General features: G+C 49.4%; 1 long non-coding RNA gene across 1 annotated transcript; it reads right to left on the bottom strand.

The window, feature by feature from the left end:
- Positions 1 to 10,731: 10,731 nt before the first annotated feature.
- LOC141729066 (uncharacterized) lies at positions 10,732 to 15,424 on the bottom strand. Its single transcript, XR_012580313.1, has 5 exons — positions 12,418 to 15,424; positions 12,227 to 12,314; positions 11,278 to 11,347; positions 11,059 to 11,180; positions 10,732 to 10,831 (listed from the first exon to the last, which is right to left on the bottom strand). It is a non-coding gene; the product is annotated as an uncharacterized LOC141729066 (long non-coding RNA).
- Positions 15,425 to 17,170: the final 1,746 nt, after the last annotated feature.

Genomic DNA, 17,170 nt, shown 5'->3' on the forward strand with positions numbered 1-17,170 from the left:
TCATAGCCCTCTACTTATCTCTCAGACATCTGGCGATGCCAGTCCGTGCCAGGTGCAAAGAAAGGCCATCTCGTCAGCTGGGAAGGTCCTGCTGTCACCGGGCTGGTGTCTCTCAGACAGCTAGAGTAAAGAGAACCAAACATCAGTGCCTGATCTTGGCACCCCATCGGCCAAAACCCCACCAGTCTGCTACTCACCCTGCTCCTAGGAAGGCCCGGCACCTGCTAACTCTGACCCTCTGCCATGGATGCAATGCATCTGCACCTGAAAGAAAGTTAGAACATGTGTCAAACACCACCAGGATAACTCACAAGCTGCAAACACCTTAGGTCCATCTAGGAATAGCATCTAGAGCCCAAGTACAGCCCCCATTACAAATTTACACTCCCCAGGGCTTGTCCCATTGCAGCTGGCCATGCGGCAGGGCAGAACAGCTCCGGCACCCATATGTGTGCAGACACCCATGACACAGAACGTGACAAACAGGGGGACATCAAACACCACACATCATGCTTGTGGTGAGGGCCTCGAGGGAAGAAGGCAAAAGGGACCCCAAAGACACACTAGGGAACACGGCACACCGGAAACCACGACACAAACCAGAGCTGTTCTGCACTGCCCGCCTGAAAGCTGCCATCAAAAGTAGAGCCTCTCCCTTTAGCTGTCCTAAGAGGCCCTTGGAAAAGTTTGCTTTTCCCTCCGCTAATTTTTAAATCTGTCCCAAGAACTCCCAACCTGCTACACCCCCATCTCCAGGCCGTGCCTCCCAACTTATCTTTTGGATGATCGGTGATGGGAATCCACGTTGCACCTGAAATGAGTCTGCTTCAGAGAGCCTCGTGATGGCCTGTGAGCCTCTCGGTCAGCTACAATAAAGAAAACCAAAACCAAAGAATGAGTCCAGAGTTATGCGGGCCAAATCCCAGCCAGTCAGCTACTTGCCCTCTCCTGAGTGTGCCTGGCTCCCTCAGGCTCCAGCTTCATCCTGATTCCAAGGCTGTGGCCTTTATTAGGGCTGGCACCTGGGTTAGAGAAAGGCAAAGTTAAATGGCATTCCTGTGAGTGCACTGGATGACTCTGTGTGCTCTAAGACATGGGAATGCCTCTGCTAGAAGCCTTGTGGGGGGGGCCCTCAAATAAACAAATAAACACCCTTTCTCACCCTGCTGCCTGCAAACTCCCTCCCAAGAACTCCTAACTGGATACCTGCTCACCCTCCCTCTCCCACTCACAATCCTCAACTCACCTGAAGCCTCAATCTCAAACATCATCCTTGACACTGGGCAGATCCCTCTTGTGACATGATCAAGCTGCTGAAAAAATTCTTCTCCTTGAGAGCTGAGCAATAACAACCACTTCTCTCCACGGCTCACCTTGACTGCTGCTATCCAGATTCACTTCCTAAAAAGAAAGACAAAGAAGTGAGCTCTAACAGAGTCACCATGTACACTTCTGCTCCACAGACAAATGGGGCCTCACCTGCTCGGGGGAATCCCCTCACCCGGGATAGGGCCCTCTGGCCCAGATTTAATTCATCTGAATCTGAAAAAAACGTTAGGACAAGAGTCACACTGTTGCAGGACAACTTAAGAGCTCCAGATGTCCTGTGTCCATCTACAAATCCCATCTGGAGTCCAACTACACCCCACATTACACATTCCAAGTCCCCGGGCCCTCTCCTATCGCACCAGGCTATGCGGCAGGGCAGAGCAGCCCCGGCACAAATGTGTGCTGACACCCGTGACACAGGACAGACAGGACAGGACACACAATGGGGACACAACAGGAACAGAAATCTCTTGGCAAGGAAAATGGCTGCAAGGACTGAGAGCATGCAAAAGGAGATGACTGAGTTCAAACTGACGGTGAGCTGATGAGGCTCAGAGAACACTGCAGGAAGAAGATGCTAACTGAATGATTGATTCCAAGAACAGTAAAGATGGATGCCTAGGAATCCTATGGTCAGAATCCTCTGCCTGCCCTCACATTCTTTCAAGCCCTAATCCACCATAATGGATCCAGGTGGGGCACAGCTGTCCGTACAGCTCAGAACAAGACCTGACAAGACATCTGACTGGATGCTTCCAAAGAGAGAACTTTTGACTGGGGAGCTCAGACAGGTATCAGAATCACATCTCTGGCCTGGGTGCCAGGCCAAGGAATGCAGAGATCACAGATGCTAACAATGATGCCAAGGTTTCTGACAGGCCCCTCAATGTGCTAAGGTAAAAGACAGGAGATACACAAACAACACATAATGCACAGCAGACAAGTGACACCAGACACACCGGGACTGCTCTGCCCTGAACACCTCAGCACTGTGATCAAAGGTGAGACTTGGCTTTCATGGGGCCTAAGGGGCCACTTCATGGACACCCCCCCACCGCCAAATTGGACTCAAAAACCCCTCCCAGTAATTCCCAAACCAGCACCCTGCCTTCATCCCCTCTGTGGGTCATAGCCCTCTACTTATCTCTCAGACATCTGGCGATGCCAGTCCGTGCCAGGTGCAAAGAAAGGCCATCTCGTCAGCTGGGAAGGTCCTGCTGTCACCGGGCTGGTGTCTCTCAGACAGCTAGAGTAAAGAGAACCAAACATCAGTGCCTGATCTTGGCACCCCATCGGCCAAAACCCCACCAGTCTGCTACTCACCCTGCTCCTAGGAAGGCCCGGCACCTGCTAACTCTGACCCTCTGCCATGGATGCAATGCATCTGCACCTGAAAGAAAGTTAGAACATGTGTCAAACACCACCAGGATAACTCACAAGCTGCAAACACCTTAGGTCCATCTAGGAATAGCATCTAGAGCCCAAGTACAGCCCCCATTACAAATTTACACTCCCCAGGCTTTTCTTATTGCAGCAGGCCATGTGGCAGGGCAGAACAGATCCAGCAAAAGTACGTGCAGACACCCGTGACACAGAACGTGACAAACAGGGGGACATCAAACACCACACATCATGCTTGTGGTGAGGGCCTCGAGGGAAGAAGGCAAAAGGGACCCCAAAGACACACTAGGGAACACGGCACACCGGAAACCACGACACAAACCAGAGCTGTTCTGCACTGCCCGCCTGAAAGCTGCCATCAAAAGTAGAGCCTCTCCCTTTAGCTGTCCTAAGAGGCCCTTGGACAAGTTTGCTTTTCCCTCCGCTAATTTTTAAATCTGTCCCAAGAACTCCCAACCTGCTACACCCCCATCTCCAGGCCGTGGCTCCCAACTTATCTTTTGGATGATCGGTGATGGGAATCCACGTTGCACCTGAAATGAGTCTGCTTCAGAGAGCCTCGTGATCGCCTGTGAGCCTCTCGGTCAGCTACAATAAAGAAAACCAAAACCAAAGAATGAGTCCAGAGTTATGCGGGCCAAATCCCAGCCAGTCAGCTACTTGCCCTCTCCTGAGTGTGCCTGGCTCCCTCAGGCTCCAGCTTCATCCTGATTCCAAGGCTGTGGCCTTTATTAGGGCTGGCACCTGGGTTAGAGAAAGGCAAAGTTAAATGGCATTCCTGTGAGTGCACTGGATGACTCTGTGTGCTCTAAGACATGGGAATGCCTCTGCTAGAAGCCTTGTGGGGGTGGCCCTCAAATAAACAAATAAACACCCTTTCTCACCCTGCTGCCTGCAAACCCCCTCCCAAGAACTCCTAACTGGATACCTGCACACCCTCCCTCTCCCACTCACAATCCTCAACTCACCTGAAGCCTCAATCTCAAACATCATCCTTGACACTGGGCAGATCCCTCTTGTGACATGATCAAGCTGCTGAAAAATTGTTGTTCTTGAGAGCTGAGCAATAACAACCACTTCTCTCCACGGCTCACCTTGACTGCTGCTATCCAGATTCACTTCCTAAAAAGAAAGACAAAGAAGTGAGCTCTAACAGAGTCACCATGTACACTTCTGCTGCACAGACAAATGGGGCCTCACCTGCTCGGGGGAATCCCCTCACAGGGGTTGGGGCCCTCTGGCCCAGATTTAATTCATCTGAATCTGAAAAAAACGTTAGGACAAGAGTCACACTGTTGCAGGACAACTTAAGAGCTCCAGATGTCCTGTGTCCATCTACAAATCCCATCTAGAGTCCAACTACACCCCACATTACACATTCCAAGTCCCCGGGCCCTCTCCTATCGCACCAGGCTATGCGGCAGGGCAGAGCAGCCCCGGCACAAATGTGTGCTGACACCCGTGACACAGGACAGACAGGACAGGACACACAACGGGGACACAACAGGAACAGAAATCTCTTGGCAAGGAAAATGGCTGCAAGGACTGAGAGCATGCAAAAGGAGATGACTGAGTTCAAACTGACGGTGAGCTGATGAGGCTCAGAGAACACTGCAGGAAGAAGATGCTAACTGAATGATTGATTCCAAGAACAGTAAAGATGGATGCCTAGGAATCCTATGGTCAGAATCCTCTGCCTGCCCTCACATTCTTTCAAGCCCTAATCCACCATAATGGATCCAGGTGGGGCACAGCTGTCCGTACAGCTCAGAACAAGACCTGACAAGACATCTGACTGGATGCTTCCAAAGAGAGAACTTTTGACTGGGGAGCTCAGACAGGTATCAGAATCACATCTCTGGCCTGGGTGCCAGGCCAAGGAATGCAGAGATCACAGATGCTAACAATGATGCCAAGGTTTCTGACAGGCCCCTCAATGTGCTAAGGTAAAAGACAGGAGATACACAAACAACACATAATGCACAGCAGACAAGTGACACCAGACACACCGGGACTGCTCTGCCCTGAACACCTCAGCACTGTGATCAAAGGTGAGACTTGGCTTTCATGGGGCCTAAGGGGCCACTTCATGGACACCCCCCCACCGCCAAATTGGACTCAAAAACCCCTCCCAGTAATTCCCAAACCAGCACCCTGCCTTCATCCCCTCTGTGGGTCATAGCCCTCTACTTATCTCTCAGACATCTGGCGATGCCAGTCCGTGCCAGGTGCAAAGAAAGGCCATCTCGTCAGCTGGGAAGGTCCTGCTGTCACCGGGCTGGTGTCTCTCAGACAGCTAGAGTAAAGAGAACCAAACATCAGTGCCTGATCTTGGCACCCCTTCGGCCAAAACCCCACCAGTCTGCTACTTACCGTGCTCCTAGGAAGGCCCGGCACCTGCTAACTCTGACCCTCTGCCATGGATGCAATGCATCTGCACCTGAAAGAAAGTTAGAACATGTGTCAAACACCACCAGGATAACTCACAAGCTGCAAACACCTTAGGTCCATCTAGGAATAGCATCTAGAGCCCAAGTACAGCCCCCATTACAAATTTACACTCCCCAGGCTTTTCTTATTGCAGCAGGCCATGTGGCAGGGCAGAACAGATCCAGCAAAAGTACGTGCAGACACCCGTGACACAGAACGTGACAAACAGGGGGACATCAAACACCACACATCATGCTTGTGGTGAGGGCCTCGAGGGAAGAAGGCAAAAGGGACCCCAAAGACACACTAGGGAACACGGCACACCGGAAACCACGACACAAACCAGAGCTGTTCTGCACTGCCCGCCTGAAAGCTGCCATCAAAAGTAGAGCCTCTCCCTTTAGCTGTCCTAAGAGGCCCTTGGACAAGTTTGCTTTTCCCTCCGCTAATTTTTAAATCTGTCCCAAGAACTCCCAACCTGCTACACCCCCATCTCCAGGCCGTGGCTCCCAACTTATCTTTTGGATGATCGGTGATGGGAATCCACGTTGCACCTGAAATGAGTCTGCTTCAGAGAGCCTCGTGATCGCCTGTGAGCCTCTCGGTCAGCTACAATAAAGAAAACCAAAACCAAAGAATGAGTCCAGAGTTATGCGGGCCAAATCCCAGCCAGTCAGCTACTTGCCCTCTCCTGAGTGTGCCTGGCTCCCTCAGGCTCCAGCTTCATCCTGATTCCAAGGCTGTGGCCTTTATTAGGGCTGGCACCTGGGTTAGAGAAAGGCAAAGTTAAATGGCATTCCTGTGAGTGCACTGGATGACTCTGTGTGCTCTAAGACATGGGAATGCCTCTGCTAGAAGCCTTGTGGGGGTGGCCCTCAAATAAACAAATAAACACCCTTTCTCACCCTGCTGCCTGCAAACCCCCTCCCAAGAACTCCTAACTGGATACCTGCACACCCTCCCTCTCCCACTCACAATCCTCAACTCACCTGAAGCCTCAATCTCAAACATCATCCTTGACACTGGGCAGATCCCTCTTGTGACATGATCAAGCTGCTGAAAAATTGTTGTGCTTGAGAGCTGAGCAATAACAACCACTTCTCTCCACGGCTCACCTTGACTGCTGCTATCCAGATTCACTTCCTAAAAAGAAAGACAAAGAAGTGAGCTCTAACAGAGTCACCATGTACACTTCTGCTGCACAGACAAATGGGGCCTCACCTGCTCGGGGGAATCCCCTCACAGGGGTTGGGGCCCTCTGGCCCAGATTTAATTCATCTGAATCTGAAAAAAACGTTAGGACAAGAGTCACACTGTTGCAGGACAACTTAAGAGCTCCAGATGTCCTGTGTCCATCTACAAATCCCATCTAGAGTCCAACTACACCCCACATTACACATTCCAAGTCCCCGGGCCCTCTCCTATCGCACCAGGCTATGCGGCAGGGCAGAGCAGCCCCGGCACAAATGTGTGCTGACACCCGTGACACAGGACAGACAGGACAGGACACACAACGGGGACACAACAGGAACAGAAATCTCTTGGCAAGGAAAATGGCTGCAAGGACTGAGAGCATGCAAAAGGAGATGACTGAGTTCAAACTGACGGTGAGCTGATGAGGCTCAGAGAACACTGCAGGAAGAAGATGCTAACTGAATGATTGATTCCAAGAACAGTAAAGATGGATGCCTAGGAATCCTATGGTCAGAATCCTCTGCCTGCCCTCACATTCTTTCAAGCCCTAATCCACCATAATGGATCCAGGTGGGGCACAGCTGTCCGTACAGCTCAGAACAAGACCTGACAAGACATCTGACTGGATGCTTCCAAAGAGAGAACTTTTGACTGGGGAGCTCAGACAGGTATCAGAATCACATCTCTGGCCTGGGTGCCAGGCCAAGGAATGCAGAGATCACAGATGCTAACAATGATGCCAAGGTTTCTGACAGGCCCCTCAATGTGCTAAGGTAAAAGACAGGAGATACACAAACAACACATAATGCACAGCAGACAAGTGACACCAGACACACCGGGACTGCTCTGCCCTGAACACCTCAGCACTGTGATCAAAGGTGAGACTTGGCTTTCATGGGGCCTAAGGGGCCACTTCATGGACACCCCCCCACCGCCAAATTGGACTCAAAAACCCCTCCCAGTAATTCCCAAACCAGCACCCTGCCTTCATCCCCTCTGTGGGTCATAGCCCTCTACTTATCTCTCAGACATCTGGCGATGCCAGTCCGTGCCAGGTGCAAAGAAAGGCCATCTCGTCAGCTGGGAAGGTCCTGCTGTCACCGGGCTGGTGTCTCTCAGACAGCTAGAGTAAAGAGAACCAAACATCAGTGCCTGATCTTGGCACCCCTTCGGCCAAAACCCCACCAGTCTGCTACTTACCGTGCTCCTAGGAAGGCCCGGCACCTGCTAACTCTGACCCTCTGCCATGGATGCAATGCATCTGCACCTGAAAGAAAGTTAGAACATGTGTCAAACACCACCAGGATAACTCACAAGCTGCAAACACCTTAGGTCCATCTAGGAATAGCATCTAGAGCCCAAGTACAGCCCCCATTACAAATTTACACTCCCCAGGCTTTTCTTATTGCAGCAGGCCATGTGGCAGGGCAGAACAGATCCAGCAAAAGTACGTGCAGACACCCATGACACAGAACGTGACAAACAGGGGGACATCAAACACCACACATCATGCTTGTGGTGAGGGCCTCGAGGGAAGAAGGCAAAAGGGACCCCAAAGACACACTAGGGAACACGGCACACCGGAAACCACGACACAAACCAGAGCTGTTCTGCACTGCCCGCCTGAAAGCTGCCATCAAAAGTAGAGCCTCTCCCTTTAGCTGTCCTAAGAGGCCCTTGGACAAGTTTGCTTTTCCCTCCGCTAATTTTTAAATCTGTCCCAAGAACTCCCAACCTGCTACGCCCCCATCTCCAGGCCGTGCCTCCCAACTTATCTTTTGGATGATCGGTGATGGGAATCCACGTTGCACCTGAAATGAGTCTGCTTCAGAGAGCCTTGTGATCGCCTGTGAGCCTCTCGGTCAGCTACAATAAAGAAAACCAAAACCAAAGAATGAGTCCAGAGTTATGTGGGCCAAATCCCAGCCAGTCAGCTACTTGCCCTCTCCTGAGTGTGCCTGGCTCCCTCAGGCTCCAGCTTCATCCTGATTCCAAGGCTGTGGCCTTTATTAGGGCTGGCACCTGGGTTAGAGAAAGGCAAAGTTAAATGGCATTCCTGTGAGTGCACTGGATGACTCTGTGTGCTCTAAGACATGGGAATGCCTCTGCTAGAAGCCCTGTGGGGGGGGCCCTCAAATAAACAAATAAACACCCTTTCTCACCCTGCTGCCTACAAACCCCCTCCCAAGAACTCCTAACTGGATACCTGCTCACGCACCCTCTCCCACTCACAATCCTCAACTCACCTGAAGCCTCAATCTCAAACATCATCCTTGACACTGGGCAGATCCCTCTTGTGACATGATCAAGCTGCTGAAAAAATTCTTCTCCTTGAGAGCTGAGCAATAACAACCACTTCAATCCACGGCTCACCTTGACTGCTGATATCCAGATTCACTTCCTAAAAAGAAAGACAAAGAAGTGAGCTCTAACAGAGTCACCATGTACACTTCTGCTCCACAGACAAATGGGGCCTCACCTGCTCGGGGGAATCCCCTCACACGGGATGGGGCCCTCTGGCCCAGATTTAATTCATCTGAATCTGAAAAAAACGTTAGGACAAGAGTCACACTGTTGCAGGACAACTTAAGAGCTCCAGATGTCCTGTGTCCATCGACAAATCCCATCTGGAATCCAACTACACCCCACATTACACATTCCAAGTCCCCGGGCCCTCTCCTATCGCACCAGGCTATGCGGCAGGGCAGAGCAGCCCCGGCACAAATGTGTGCTGACACCCGTGACACAGGACAGACAGGACAGGACACACAACGGGGACACAACAGGAACAGAAATCCCTTGGCAAGGAAAATGGCTGCAAGGACTGAGAGCATGCAAAAGGAGATGACTGAGTTCAAAATGACGGTGAGCTGATGAGGCTCAGAGAACACTGCAGGAAGAAGATGCTAACTGAATGATTGATTCCAAGAACAGTAAAGATGGATGCCTAGGAATCCTATGGTCAGAATCCTCTGCCTGCCCTCACATTCTTTCAAGCCCTAATCCACCATAATGGATCCAGGTGGGGCACAGCTGTCCGTACAGCTCAGAACAAGACCTGACAAGACATCTGACTGGATGCTTCCAAAGAGAGAACTTTTGACTGGGGAGCTCAGACAGGTATCAGAATTGCATCTCTGCCCTGGGTGCCAGGCCAAGGAATGCAGAGATCACAGATGCTAACAATGATGCCAAGGTTTCTGACAGGCCCCTCAATGTGCTAAGGTAAAAGACAGGAGATACACAAACAACACATAATGCACAGCAGACAAGTGACACCAGACACACCGGGACTGCTCTGCCCTGAACACCTCAGCACTGTGATCAAAGGTGAGACTTTGCTTTTATGGGGCCTAAGGGGCCACTTCATGGACACCCCCCCACCGCCAAATTGGACTCAAAAACCCCTCCCAGTAATTCCCAAACCAGCACCCTGCCTTCATCCCCTCTGTGGGTCATAGCCCTCTACTTATCTCTCAGACATCTGGCGATGCCGGTCCGTGCCAGGTGCAAAGAAAGGCCACCTCGTCAGCTGGGAAGGTCCTGCTGTCACCGGGCCGGTGTCTCTCAGACAGCTAGAGTAAAGAGAACCAAACATCAGTGCCTGATCTTGGCACCCCATCGGCCAAAACCCCACCAGTCTGCTACTCACCGTGCTCCTAGGAAGGCCCGGCACCTGCTAACTCTGACCCTCTGCCATGGATGCAATGCATCTGCACCTGAAAGAAAGTCAGAACACGTGTCAAACACCACCAGGATAACTCACAAGCTGCAAAGACCTCAGATCCATCTAGGAATAGCATCTAGAGCCCAAGTACAGCCCCCATTACAAATTTACACTCCCCAGGGCTTGTCCCATTGCAGCTGGCCATGCGGCAGGGCAGAACAGCTCCGGCACCCGTATGTGTGCAGACACCCGTGACACAGAACGTGACAAACAGGGGGACATCAAACACCACACATCATGCTTGTCGTGAGGGCCTCGAGGGAAGAAGGCAAAAGGGACCCCAAAGACACACTAGGGAACACGGCACACCGGAAACCACGACACAAACCAGAGCTGTTCTGCACTGCCCGCCTGAAAGCTGCCATCAAAAGTAGAGCCTCTCCCTTTAGCTGTCCTAAGAGGCCCTTGGACAAGTTTGCTTTTCCCTCCGCTAATTTTTAAATCTGTCCCAAGAACTCCCAACCTGCTACGCCCCCATCTCCAGGCCGTGGCTCCCAACTTATCTTTTGGATGATCGGTGATGGGAATCCACGTTGCACCTGAAATGAGGCTGCTTCAGAGAGCCTCGTGATCGCCTGTGAGCCTCTCGGTCAGCTACAATAAAGAAAACCAAAACCAAAGAATGAGTCCAGAGTTATGCGGGCCAAATCCCAGCCAGTCAGCTACTTGCCCTCTCCTGAGTGTGCCTGGCTCCCTCAGGCTCCAGCTTCATCCTGATTCCAAGGCTGTGGCCTTTATTAGGGCTGGCACCTGGGTTAGAGAAAGGCAAAGTTAAATGGCATTCCTGTGAGTGCACTGGATGACTCTGTGTGCTCTAAGACATGGGAATGCCTCTGCTAGAAGCCTTGTGGGGAGGGGGGCCCTCAAATAAACAAATAAACACCCTTTCTCACCCTGCTGCCTGCAAACCCCCTCCCAAGAACTCCTAACTGGATACCTGCTCACCCTCCCTCTCCCACTCACAATCCTCAACTCACCTGAAGCCTCAATCTCAAACATCATCCTTGATACTGGGCAGATCCCTCCTGAGACACGATGAATCTGCTGCAAAAAGTGTTGTCCTTGACACAACCTGGAATCTCTGAAAGGCGTGCTCCTCCTAAAAACCATAAAAAACAAACCAAGAACAAAACCAGAAATTACAAAGGTGCTTTAACACCCCTAAACACAAAACCCAAAATTGTGAACCTACATACTCCCTGTATTCCATGCTGTTTTCTTCACAGTCTCTTCCAAGCCTCTGCTGCTTTAGATGCCCAGAAACACCTGCTGGAAACAAGCTGAGATGAGCTGAAAGAGCCTTTTCACTGAAATGAGAGGAGAGCTCTTACCCCAGCACATCCCAGAGAGGGAATGAAGCCCCTCAGCCAAGGCTGGGTTTAATATACCCCCGATGGTGCCCGCCTCTCGTTCCCATGGCACCCAGGAAAAGGGAGGGGGCAAATCCTCCCAGGTGTAAAAGCCCTCAGAACAGCTGCAGCTGTTTGGCCTCTCAGATTCAAGGGGAGTAAAGGGCTTGTTATAGAAGAAAACTCTTCACAAAAATAACAGTGCTTTCTTTTTTGCAACAGCTACTTGGAGCAGAAGAACAGAAAACTGGTAAGACATAAAACTTTGTGTTTAGGTAGCATAGCTGGATAAATTGGGTCATTTGCTGTTAACTTACATAATTATTCTGTATTTAACCAAAGCCATCTAATAAATTCACACCCAAAACTCCAGCAGCCCAGCTGGCCCTACCAAATCTGTATGTTTATACATACAGTAAACAATACCAAAATCCCAGTAATACCTATGAGAAGTCTATGAAAGAAACCTATTGAAATTAATCCTACCTGAAATACCATCTATTCCTACCTGAAAACCCATCCAGAAAGTTAGCTTCACTCAAAAAACAATTTACACAGAGTTAATAATACCAAGAAATAACACACCATATACCACCAATGAATATAATAGTCAAGGAAAAAAAAACCCACATTTCAAATTTTTTTTAATTTAAACTAACTTCTTTTATCAGCTAGAACAAAAGATTTTGCCAGGACTGTAACAACAACTCCTTCTCCTTCTGAAATGTCCCTTCTCCTTCCCAAATTCCTTACAACTTCTGAGTTTAAATCCAATCCAAAAGCAGAATTCGTGCACCTGTGCGTTCAATGCTCCTGTCAGATTCTCTCTTTCCCTCCACATCTTCTTACACTTTCAGTCTTCATGCTGTCCTGCTGTGATGAGTCTGACAGAAGAACAGGCACATGTTAACAGAGCATTTCCCTCCCCAGAGCCGGTTTCCTCAGCGCATTTCACTCAATCCCAAGCCTGCAATGATGCACGCTCACCTGAAGCAGGGGGAGAAATCTGTAAAGGTCACTAAATACATAAAAGCGCATCCCCATTGTTCCATTACTCAGCAGCCCATCCGGCCAAGGTCAGAGCTCGCTGCCCACCGAGGACACGGCAACCAGCAGGGCCCTTTCTCCCACTCTCCAGCACGGACCTGCGAAGCCACAGAGGAGTTTACAGAGACCGGGAGCCGGCGGGACGGGACGGGCGCCCGGCCCGACCTTCCAAAGCTGGCGGCAGCGACGGCGGCGAGAGCCACGGCCCCGCTCCGCCTCCTGCGCCGCCTGCCCGGGGCCGCCCCGCCGGGATTGTCCGGCCCGCGGTCGCTCCCAGCGCCTGGAGCGTGGCGGGCGCGGGCCCGGGGGCTGCAGCCTTGTTCCGATGCCGCTCGCTCCCGCCCCTCGCACTTCCTTCGCTCGGCAGCCGCGTCCTTCCGCCGCCCCCGGCACCCAGCGGCGAGAGGCAAGGCGCTGGCTCGGGGGGTGCAGTACCGCCCTTTGGACACAGGGGGGCAGACTCACCGGGGTGTGCTATTTTCTCCGCCTGTTTGGCCGCCATTTTGAGAAGGTCAAGCCAGTCCGAGACACCCGCGACACGCCACTCCCAACACGGCGGCCTCTCGGCTGCCTGTCGGCTCACAGCTGCAGTACCGCGCTCTGCCCACAAGGAGGCAGCACTGCCGCCCGCCCCAGACGGGGGCGCAGCGCGCCTCGGGGCTGCGGGCAGCGAAGGCGGCAAAAAAGAACAGGGGCGACCCCAGACAAAAACTGCTCTGAAATAAATGCCAAAAACCTGCCTCCTATCGAGCAAGAGTCAAACAAGCCCCCTTGATTTAAAGCCATGTTTAAATAAAAGTTTTATTTCTATTTTTCATATTTATAGTCACACGCATATTTATAGTGAACATTGATGTAGCATGTAATTTATACAATATATTCTGTCTATTCCTATTGTTTATATGTATTTCCCTGTGTTTTTATAAATATCTTTCTCTATTAATTGTATAGTTCTTATATAGTTCTTCTATAGCTTAAAACTACATTTCTAAAATACTTTTATTATTTAAAAAAAAATCCAATTCTAACTAAATAAATACCAGAAAACCCTTCTTTTAAACTATACTGAAATATTGTTATATTTAGAGCTTGCATGACTATATACACATTTATATTTCTAGTTTATATTGATGCATTATATTTAGAATATATATAATATGTATCCTGCTCAAATAATAGAGAGAAATTATTTATTAAATTACGTATCATATCTACTGCTAAACCTTGTTTTTTCCTTTATTTTTAATTTTTATATTAATCTTTAGCTATTTATGATATATTTATATACTTAGACTTCTACCTTTATATTATTTGTATTTATAATTTTTATACTAAAACCCCTGCTTTTGCCAAATGAAAAACAAAACCATCCTTTATTTTCAACTACTTGAAAAATACTTTTATAATTATAATTATCATATCTATCATTTGTTTTATAAGTATAGTACATCAATTGATATATCTATTTTATATCTATTTCCTATAATATACTAAAAAAGATATATACAGTATTACTTGTATTATGCGTAGTATCAATTGATGTTATTTTATATTTACAATTATTTAAAAATTTTATGTATACCTGCATATATTTGAAACACATTTCTATATTTATATTTGAGTTGGGTTGTGTCTATATTTATATTCTCTATCTACATATCTATAAATACACACAATACTCTAATTAAAAAAGATAATATCTTATTGTAACATATAATAACTTATGTTACAAGTAAAATTTTAAAAAAAGATCAAATATATAAAAACAAGAGAGGTTTATTCCCATTTCCACACATCTGTTTTGTTTAAATGTAGTTATAATATTACATTAGAAATCCAATTCCTAAATAAAATTACAATACAAAGAGCATTGAATTGCCAGCAATATCTTCGAAAAACATCAAGATACCTCCAACAGCCAAAAATCTGCCAGCCAAAAAACCACAAAACACTCTTTTCAATAACAAATTCTCATCATATCCGAAAAATGGAACCAAGATAAAAGAAAACCCTATAGAAACACGCACAGCAAATTACAACAACTACTAAAAAACGAAATCAAACCAACCTACTAAACTCCAAACAGTGCCACTGACCCTGAAGGTTACTAAAAAAAAATAAACAAAATTCTACCTCTACACTAACTCAAAGAATAACCAATCCTCTGTAAAAATAACAGCCGAACTACATAACGAAATAGAAAAAATCTCAAGGTCTAAAAACTAAGAAAACAACTACTCAATACTACTTGAAAAGATCCACCATATAAATACCCAGATTCCCAAAATAAAACCGATGAACAACAATCAAATACATGAAAGAACAACAACAAAAATAATAAAAAAAAAACCAACAACAAAAAAAGCCCCAAAACCGAATAAACTTTCATTTTCAACAAAAATATTATTCCCAACGGAATAAACCCATAGTGCCTCAAGATATCAAAATAAAAATAACACCTAGAAACAAACACAAAGACTAAAGACAAACGTAACCATAAACAATGTCTCCCAAATTACCCGCAACCATAAAACATACACTACAATCAAACCAACCAAATAAATAAAAGCCCTGGAAGACGATAAACACACATGCAATTCTCGAGATTAAAAACCCGCTGCTATGAACGACACGACGCTACCTCAAAAGCCCACCGAAACAAACACTACCCGCTCACGCCAATAAAAGCCACCTCAACAGAATTAAAATCCGAACCGCTGCTTCGCGCTACGACCCGTAAAAACCATTGCGCGCCTTTCTAAACATAATACCCCGGCAAAAAAACCATATCCGACTACGAAACCCAATCCGAAACGAACCTTTATCATCCCCACCGGCACCGAGAACCGCAGCACTCAGGAAGAACCCCGTAGCCCTTAGCGTACCCCCGCTGCAAACCGAACACAGCGATGCAATCAATGCCGAAAAAGCGCCTCCGAACCGCGGCACCGCCCCAGCACTGCGAGCAGCCGAAGCCCGCGCTCGCTGCCGGCCCCGGACGGAGCGCGGCTCCCGCCAGGAGACCGGCTCCTCCGGCGGCTCCTCCGGCACGCGGGGCCGGCGCCGGCCCGGAGAGCCGCGCCCGCTGCCCCTGCCCGGCGGGGCCGGCGCCGGGCCCGGGGGTGGCGGCGGCGCCCGAGCCCCGCGCCCGGAGCGGCCGGAGCGGCCGGCACCGCCCGGGCCGCCGCGGCACCGCCCGCGCCGCCTCTGCCGCCCTTGGCCGGCCCGGCGCGGCTCCCTCGGCTCGCACCGGCGCGGCTCCGCCACCGCCGCCCTTGGCCGGCCCGGCCGCGCCAAATCCCCCGTGCGCCCCGGCAGCTGCCCGGGCCGTGCCAGCGCCGCTCCCGAGCGGCAACGTTCCGGCCCGGGCCGCGGCCACCACAAGCGCCCTCCCATGCAGCGGCACGGCCCCATTGCAGCCCTGCAAACGCTGCCACAGCTGCAGCTTCCCGCAACCGAAGCCCGAAACTGACGCCGCAGGCGGGGCTCGCCTCCCTTCAACAAGGGCAAAGAAGTGTCCTCTCCCCTTCACGTTCGTCCCCTACGAGAGCACAAAAGAAGGGGCGCTCCTCAAATGAAAGCCTTCGACTGATGGCAAAGGGCCATTTCCACCTCCATTCAAAGCCTTGAAAAGGAGGGACACCACGGCTGCCCCCTCCATTTCAACCCTAGGGTGATGAAAATGGGGTGGCTGCCTTCAAACCAAACCCATAACACCACAAGAATACTTTTCCCATTCCCCTTCAAATAGAACGCAGGGATTCCCTGTCACCCCCGGGATACCCCCAACAGCCTGGAAAAGGCAGCTTTTCCTGCAATCAACGCCCTTAAAACCACAAGTGAAGAGGGATCCCCTCAGTTCAAACGCAGACAATAAAAGAAGAGGAGCTGCTTCCTCCTCCTTAATCCCTTTCGTCCTCATAAGCTCCATTTCTGCTCCTGGGGAAGCGGGGAGGGACTGGCAAGATGAAATTGCAAAGGGGAAGGACAAAATTCCCCGCTCCAAACCCACACGGGCTCACCTGCTCGGCTGCTGCTCCCCGGCACAAAGATTCGTCCCTCGGCACAAACCCCTCCACTCAGCAGCTCCATGCAAAAATGTACAGAGGCAAACTCTCCCCCCGTTAAAACCGCCCGGGACAAGAGCCACCCCCTCATCATCCTCACATCTCACACCTGGGCTGCTCCGAGCCCCATCATCCTCACACCTGGGCTGCTCCGAGCCCTCATCATCCTCACACTCACACCTGGGCTGCTCCGAGCCCCATCATCCTCACACTCACACCTGGGCTGCTCCGAGCCCCTCATCATCCTCACACTCACACCTGGGCTGCTCCGAGCCCCATCATATATTTGTCATATTTATATTCGCTTTTAGATTTAGAATTTATATTACTGTATAATATTTATTATATTGTATATTACATCTTTTCATGTTACTTACATAGATTTCTATTTCTATTTCTTTTTAAATTCATAGTTTAGTATTACATCTTTAGATTTTTATTATATATTTCTCTGTGCCAATTTAGATTTCTATTGTACTTATATTATTTATATAAAAACCCCTGCCTCTAACGAAAGAAAAACCAAAGACACCCCTTTATTTAAACCACATTTAAAATTTTAAAAATAATTTTGTTTGTCGTAATTCTATTCACATTTACATTTGTAATTTTCATTTATTATATTT

Source organism: Zonotrichia albicollis, chromosome 5 (genome assembly GCF_047830755.1).
Source record: "Zonotrichia albicollis isolate bZonAlb1 chromosome 5, bZonAlb1.hap1, whole genome shotgun sequence".
In the NCBI taxonomy this organism is placed as follows: Eukaryota; Metazoa; Chordata; class Aves; order Passeriformes; family Passerellidae; genus Zonotrichia; species Zonotrichia albicollis.